We start from the raw sequence: 8,325 nt of genomic DNA, 5'->3' as shown, positions 1-8,325 counted from the left end.
TTTTGCAAATTAGTAATGATTTTCTTTTTCTCCAGTTTCGCTATGTTTAGGTATACATATAATATTCTTAAGAAGGTATACATAGGGCATGGACAAAAAGAGAGAATAAACAATTTGGACATTTTAAATAACTAAAATCATTTTTTTAACTCAAGGATGATTTTGATCAACTTAAATCATTTTTTTTTAACCCAACAATGATTTTGATCTAAAACATTGGTTATGGGAATTTAGAGATTAGAAAATGATAAACCATAATTATAAAGAATCATGAGAGGAAAATGCATATGAAAATTAAAGAATAGATCATTTAATGGGTGATAAAATATAAAGATTCGAAAATAATGGGTAAGTTAAATCTGAATAGAGGAAATGGCTTAAATTATGAAATACAAAAATGAAGACCTACGACCCAGACCCTCATAACTGACACGAGTTTCATATTTCTGTGTATTTCTGCTAAATAAAGACAAAAGTCATAATAACTAACTTAGAATTAACGCCCGTATAAAGCAGATGTGAAAATACATGTCTCATTAGTTCTGCATAGCGTAAGGTTACGACAGCCAGGGCATATATATATACATTTGGTTTAAGGAGTGCAAGTAATTGAGATCAATTAAAACACCACGCTAATCCATACGATCTTTTGGAAATAATAGTCATGGTGGTTAAGAGTCTGTCTAAAAAACGATATTATAGACTGTAGTTTAAAGTCTTTATGGGTGTCTGCATAGAGGTGCGTTCTTAATGTTCAGAACATTTGAACATTTGAACATAGGTGCAATATTAATGCAATTTTCTGTACATATTTTTGTCTTCTTTATTTTTAAGTGCCTAAAATAAAAATAAGAATATTATAAAGCAGTACTTTAACTATTGGGAGAAACATTAACAAGTGTCATTATTTATATATTAAACTACTTCATGACTAATTTGGTCTAGGTTGCGGTGTATTACTTACAAAATTTTGACAATTTTATCATTACAATATTATATTTTACTACATTCAATTTGTATTTACCTTATTTCATAAAAATCGTACTAATCATTAGTAACCAATTATTTTCTAATTTTTATAGTTCAAATATTATGTTGTATTATATGCTCTGTTTTGTAATTACAATGATTATTCTGCTCTGTGATTTACACAATAAAATATCTTGTATCTTGTATCTTGGGAATAAAATTTGCTTTTACTTTACAGCACATTGACAAACGTGAACTTTGATCAGGATCGCTTTCCAGAATATATCAAAACTGCAACCAAACATCGCGATGCCATATAAAAACTTATGGAGGAAATATCCTCACAACCACTTGATGAAAAACTGAAGTATGGTCCTGCTAGCTGGGTTCCAGAATCATATGATGTGAAATATTTGGAAGACGAAGGTAAATACCTAAGGCAACATACGTACTGGTATTAAGTCTTCTCAACGATTAACTATGATAGAACTAAGTTTATTATTTTCGGAGTTTGAGACTGAGGTTGGTTCGATCCAACTACGAAACTTAATTTGTTATAGAAAATCATGTACACACGAGGCGTGTTCACTTATTGAAATAAAAGATGTGTTACATAGTTATAAAGAAAAAGACTTGAGTATAAAAAAAAACGTTCATCCTGTGATCTTTGTTGTGACATGCTTACCTCGTGTAAGTGAGGTCTTGAGCTGTAATCCCACCTCGGTGAGATCAGTTGTATTATCAATCATGCTGCTCAACCGAAAACTCGGTAACTACGATAAGAAATAAGAACAAATAGTGGTTGGCTGCTTGAGTCATTAGCACAAGGATCGAAGGGTGATATCCCACCTTAGGCAATTTTAGATGCATGCATGTTAAAAGTTCGACTCAGTGATTTGGTACAAATGTACCACACGGGAAACTCGGTAGCTTTAACAAAACGTTCCCTAATTAACACAAATAATAATACATAAAAGTTTATTCGTTTGATATTAAAATTCCATCTTCAAGAATAATTAGGCACGTATTTACGGCTTGAAATAGAACAGTCATCATTTATTCACCAGTTACCAAGTTGACGAAGATCAACGCACTTCTTAAATGTAACTTAAAATCTTTAAATATGTGCTGTTAAACTGTAGTAGATCGGTAGACGGTTGACTTCTATGTATCAATTTCCTACTACAAACATTAAGAATGGAAATGGGGAATGTGTAAAAGAGACAACAACCCGACTAAAGAGCAGAAATTAGCCGAAGGTCACGAATGAGCCTTCAACACAACAAGAAAATCCCCCACCTGAAGGCGGGCTTCAGCTTTTTATGTCTATGACAAAAGACTTCGAAATTTTCTTTATAAAAATCTTATGAAGCCGAAACGCGTGTCTTAGTTAATATAAACAGTACTTATTTTTTTAAAAATCCAACATTAAAGTAGAACAATTTTGCATAGCACGTGCTTTCATTAACAAATACTATATAACTAATCTGGGATCACCTTATTTTTGAAACTTGAAATGAATAATCTCTATAAAGATGGGTGTTGATCATGAATGAAGTATAACCAACTTATCTTTACAACTTTGTTTACTTTGTAAATGTAGGTCTTAAAGTTGGTGTATTAGAAAACCAGAGTATTTATGGACCAGACGTGAATGGTGTACGTTATATGACCATTTATGGAATTAAAGGATTATCTGCATACGCCTGTCATGCTAATGCGCTCGGAGAAGAAGACCCTGAGGTTTCCACTTCCTTATACGAGGTATATCGTTGAATAACTCATACTCATCGCATTCCAATGGTTAATTTCCCTCGTGGATAAGTCACAAGACCAAATAAGAAAAAAAAAATTGTTTTTTTTGTTATCCTGATAACTCTATAAATGAAAATCTCTCATAAGTCAGTGTGGCTACATGTTATCTTAGACTTAAATTTAAGTCTTGTTTGTATGTTTGAGTACACAAATGAAATATTTTGTCCGTCTCTCTGTCTAATATGTTATGAAATTCCCAGAAGTCCTTACGTATACATCCATTCGTCGTCAAAAATTTTTGGTAAGCGAATTTTACATAACAAAAAAGTTTTTCTTTATTCGGCATTGATGAAAACGGCCACACCTGCACATTTTACACGAACATGGAGCTTATGTACTATAGTATGACTATCTATTACTCGACTAATTAAATAGAACAAACAAAAAAGAAAACGGAGAAATTATAAAGTTATGTTTTTTAATGTTTTTTTATCGCACGTTTTCTTTAAAAATGATGATGTCTGATGAGTTTTACTATTCAGGTATTGGACTTTTTGACTAGTGGAACAGAAGAAGAGCGTCATGATCTGACTACGAATCACAAACTTGCTCTAAAAGTAGGGGAAATAAACCTCCGAGTGGTGGAGCTGTTAGATAAAGGTCACCGGAAGCAGCTTGGTATACCATCTCCCTCAACAGTAAACAGAGCACCTGTCCCAGGAAAGGTACACTCTTAAAGTATTTTATTAGTTACCAATGAGACAGGAGTTTGAGCAAGTTTACAACAGCACAAACAATTTTTTTTAACGAAAATAATACTACCAATTTCGCGTGTCCGAAGAGATTTTCTGAATTTAACTTCCTTTTTATTTCAAGTTACGAGCAAAAAAAAAAAAACAACATGTAAGCATAACCCCTTTTTTACCATTTTTGGTAGCTTGCTACCTTGATAATAATTCCGTTATATATGGGCATGTATTGTCCTATGTCGTTACTGTTGTTGACCAGTATACGTTGACTTAAAAGTTATTAATTGTCGTGTTCTTACCAGTCCTATAGTAACGTGCTGCTATATATATTACAGTCATTCATTCATTTCTTTATTTCTTCTATCAAGACATTCAATGAACAACTATATATCGATTAAATTACAAAAGTTTTCAAAACATAATAACACAATATAATATAACAATAAAAAATACAGTTGTGTAAAAAAGAAAATTGCTCTCATTAACGTCGGTTCATGCACTGGCACATAAACGAATCGTCGTTTTCCCTAGTCTGTTATATGCAGCGACACAGTGTGCAACGTGCACGTGGCAAAGCTTACGAACACTGTCGGTGTCGATATTGATTGTTGTTACGTGATTGTCAAAAAGAATGCTTGTCGTATGAATCAAGTTCCACAAATGAATGCAATGGAAATTTTTTAATTATGAACTCCCACCACACATCTCTGATTGTATGAGTTCCACAACAGCTATAACATGCCTGGATGTACATATATACATCTAAAACTGACTGTTACATGGCTCGCACGTGACTCCTGAGATTGATACAATTCACCTTTTTTCTTTACTTTTGTTTCTTTCACTCTGTAGCAGATTGTTAGATTCCACTACTAAAAAACTATTATAAGCAATTATAATAATGTCATCATTAAAGCCCACATTTCATGCTTTCGCGTGTTGCTTTTAAATTTACTTCGTAAACAAATGGATTGACAATAAAGGACTTACCATTAATTTTTTAGTTCACCTGGCCCGAAAGGCCAAGTGAGCTTTTCTCATCAAGTGAGCTTTTCTCATCACTTGGCGTCCGTCGTCTGTCGTCCGTCGTCGTCGTCCGTCGTCGTCGTCCGTCGTCGTCCGTCGTCGTCCGTCGTCGTCGTCGTTAACTTTTTACATTTTGAACTTCTTCTAGAGAACCACTAAATGGAATGAAACCAAACATGGCATGAATGTTCCTTATGAGGTGCTGACCAAGTGTTGTTACTTTGTAGCTGATCCATCATCCAAGATGGCCGCCAGAGGGGGACTTAGTTTAACACAGGACCCTATGGGAAATGCATACAAATGACTTCTTCTAGAGAACCACTGAATGGAATGAAACCAAACATGACATGAATGTTCCTTATGAGGTGCTGACCAAGTGTTGTTACTTTGTAGCCAATCCATCATCGAAGATGGCCGCCAGTGGGGGACTTAAGTTTAACATAGGACCCTATGGGAAATGCATACAAATGATTTCTTCTAGAGAACCACTGAATGGAATGAAACCAAACATGGCATGAATGTTCCTTATGAGGTGCTGACCATCTGTTGTTACTTTGTAGTCGATCCATTATCCAAGATGACCGCTAGCGGGGGACTTAGTTTAACATAGGACCCTATGGGAAATGCATACAAATGACTTCTACTAGAGAACCACTGAATGGAATACTGAATGGAATGAAACCAAACATGGCATGAATGTTCCTTATGAGGTGCTGACCAAGTGTTGTTACTTTGTAGCCGATCCATTATTCCAAGATGGCCGCTAGCGGGGGACTTAGTTAAATATAGGACCCTATGGGAAATGCATACAAATGACCTCTTCTAGAGAACCACTGAATGGAATGAAACCAAACATAACATGAATGTTCCTTATGAGGTGCTGACCAAGTGTTGTTACTTTGTAGCCGATCCATTATCCAAGATGGCCGTCAGAGGGGGACTTTGTTTAACATAGAACCCTATGGGAAATGCATACAAATGATTTCTTCTACAAAACCACTAAATGGAATAAAACCAAACATGGCATGAATGTTCCTTATGAGGTGTTGACCAAGTGTTGTTACTTTGTAGCCGATCCATTATCCAAGATGGCCACTAGCGGGGGACTTAGTTTAACATAGGACCCTATGGGAAATGCATACAAATGACTTCTACTAGAGAACCACTGAATGGAATGAAACCAAACATGGCATGAATGTTCCTTATGAGGTGCTCACCAAGTGTTGTTACTTTGTAGCCGATCCATTATCCAAGATGGCCACTAGCGGGGGACTTAGTTTAACATAGGACCATATAGGAAATGCATACACATGATTTCTTCTAGAGAACCACTGAATGGAATGAAACCAAACATGGCATGAATGTTCCTTATGAGGTGCTGACCAAGTGTTGTTACTTTGTAGCTGATCCATCGTCCAAGATGGCCGTCAGAGGGGGACTTAGTTTAACATAGAACCCTATGGGAAATGCATACAAATGACTTCTTCTAGAGAACTACTGAATGGAATTAAAATTACTTTGTAGTCGATCCATTATCCAAGATGACCGCTAGCGGGGGACTTAGTTTAACATAGGACCCTATGGGAAATGCATACAAATGACTTCTACTAGAGAACCACTGAATGGAATACTGAATGGAATGAAACCAAACATGGCATGAATGTTCCTTATGAGGTGCTGACCAAGTGTTGTTACTTTGTAGCCGATCCATCATCCAAGATTGCAGCCAGCAGGGGGCTTAGTTTAACATAGGATCCTATGGGAAATGCATACAAAAGTCTTTTTCTAGAGAACCACGGAATTGAATGAAATCAAACATGGCATGAATAGTCCTTTCCTTATGAGGTGCTGGCCAAGTGTTGTTACTTTGTAGCCAAATTTTATCTGTTTTTATATGATTTCAAAAACCCAAGTAGAGTCAGGTGAGCGATACAGGCTCTTGAGATCCTCTAGTTATAAAAAGCAAGGGAAAATGCAAATTAAATACTTTCAGATAAACTGGCTTGACAAATAACAGTGCTGGCCAAGTGTTGTTACTTTGTAGCCAAATTTTATCTGTTTTTATATGATTTCAAAAACCCAAGTAGAGTCAGGTGAGCGATACAGGCTCTTGAGAGCCTCTAGTTATAAAAAGCAAGGGAAAAGGCAAATTAAATACTTTATAAATTAGCTTGACAAATAACAACTACAGTTCGTTATTTTACTCCCATTTTTCCCTATATGATTCAATAAGAAATAATGCATATTTTAAGTTCTTGCTCGTGATATAACACACCAAAGGTGATATGATTGCTCAAATGTTAGAAGTTTTCCTTTGTGCAATCCTAGAGGCGGATCCATTTTTATATCAGATATTACACTGTATGTATGAGCCTAAGCTATGTACATGCTTGTATATTTAAATGTGCATACAAGAAATAACGTTTACATCTATATTGTAGTGTATACTGGTTTCAGGACATGACCTGATGGATCTTTATGCTATTATGAAGCATACTGAAAAAGAAGGAATAAATGTCTACACTCACGGAGAGATGTTACCAGCACACAGCTATCCCATTTTGAGAGAGTTCAAGGTACATACACATATACACAAATGACACATATTAAAGAATAAAAATCTGAGAAAACTATGTTTTACCTATTATATATATTTGTTTAGGTTTAATGAGTGGAGCTGGAACTGCCTTCTTATCCTACTCTTGCAGTTATCCATTTTTAGCTCACCTGGCCCGAAGGGCCAAGTGAGCTTTTCTCATCACTTGGCGTCCGTCGTCCGTCGTCCGTCGTCTGTCGTCCGTCGTCTGTCGTCCGTCGTCCGTCGTCGTCTGGCGTCGTTAACTTTTACAAAAATCTTCTCCTCTGAAACTACTGGGCCAAATTTAACCAAACTTGGCCACAATCATCATTGGGGTATCTAGTTTAAAAAATGTGTTCGGTTACCCGGCCAACCAACCAAGATGGCCGCCATGGCTAAAAATAGAACATAGGGGTAAAATGCAGTTTTTGGCTTATAACTCTGAAACCGAACCATTTAGAGCAAATCTGACAGGGGTTGAATTGTTTATTAAGTCAAGATCTATCTGCCCTGAAATTTTCAGACGAATCGGACAACCGGTTGTTTGGTTGCTGCCCCTGAATTGGCAATTTTAAGGAAATTTTGCCGTTATATGGTTATTATCTTGAATATTATTATAGATAGAGATAAAATGTAAACAGCAATAATGTTCAGCAAAGTAAAATCTACAAATAAGTCAACATGACCGAAATGGTCAGTTGACCCATATAGGAGTTATTGCCCTTTATAGTCAATTTTTAACCATTTTTCGTAAATCTTAGTAATCTTTTACAAAAATCTTCTCCTCTGAAACTACTAGGCAAAATTTATCCAAACTTGGCCACAATTATCTTTGGGGTATCTAGTTTAAAAAATGTGTCCGGTGACCCGGCCAACCAACCAAGATGGCCGCCACGGCTAAAAATAGAACATAGGGGTAAAATGCAGTTTTTGGCTTATAACTTAAAAACCAAAGCATTTAGAGCAAATCTGAAAATTGGTAAAATTGTTTATCAGGTCAAGATCTATTTACCCTGAAATTTTCAGATGAATCTGACAACCTGTTGTTGGGTTGCTGCCCCTGAATTGGTAATTTTAAGGAAATTTTACTGTTTTTGGTTATTATCTTGAAAATTATTATAGATAGAAATAAACTGTAAACAGCAATAATGTTCAGCAAAGTAAGATTTACAAATAAGTCAACATGACCGAAATGGTCAGTTGACCAATATAGGAGTTATTGCCCTTTATAGTCAATTTTTAACCATT

Source organism: Mytilus galloprovincialis, chromosome 5 (genome assembly GCF_965363235.1).
Source record: "Mytilus galloprovincialis chromosome 5, xbMytGall1.hap1.1, whole genome shotgun sequence".
Lineage (NCBI taxonomy): Eukaryota > Metazoa > Mollusca > Bivalvia > Mytilida > Mytilidae > Mytilus > Mytilus galloprovincialis.
This window is presented reverse-complemented; position numbering follows the sequence as displayed.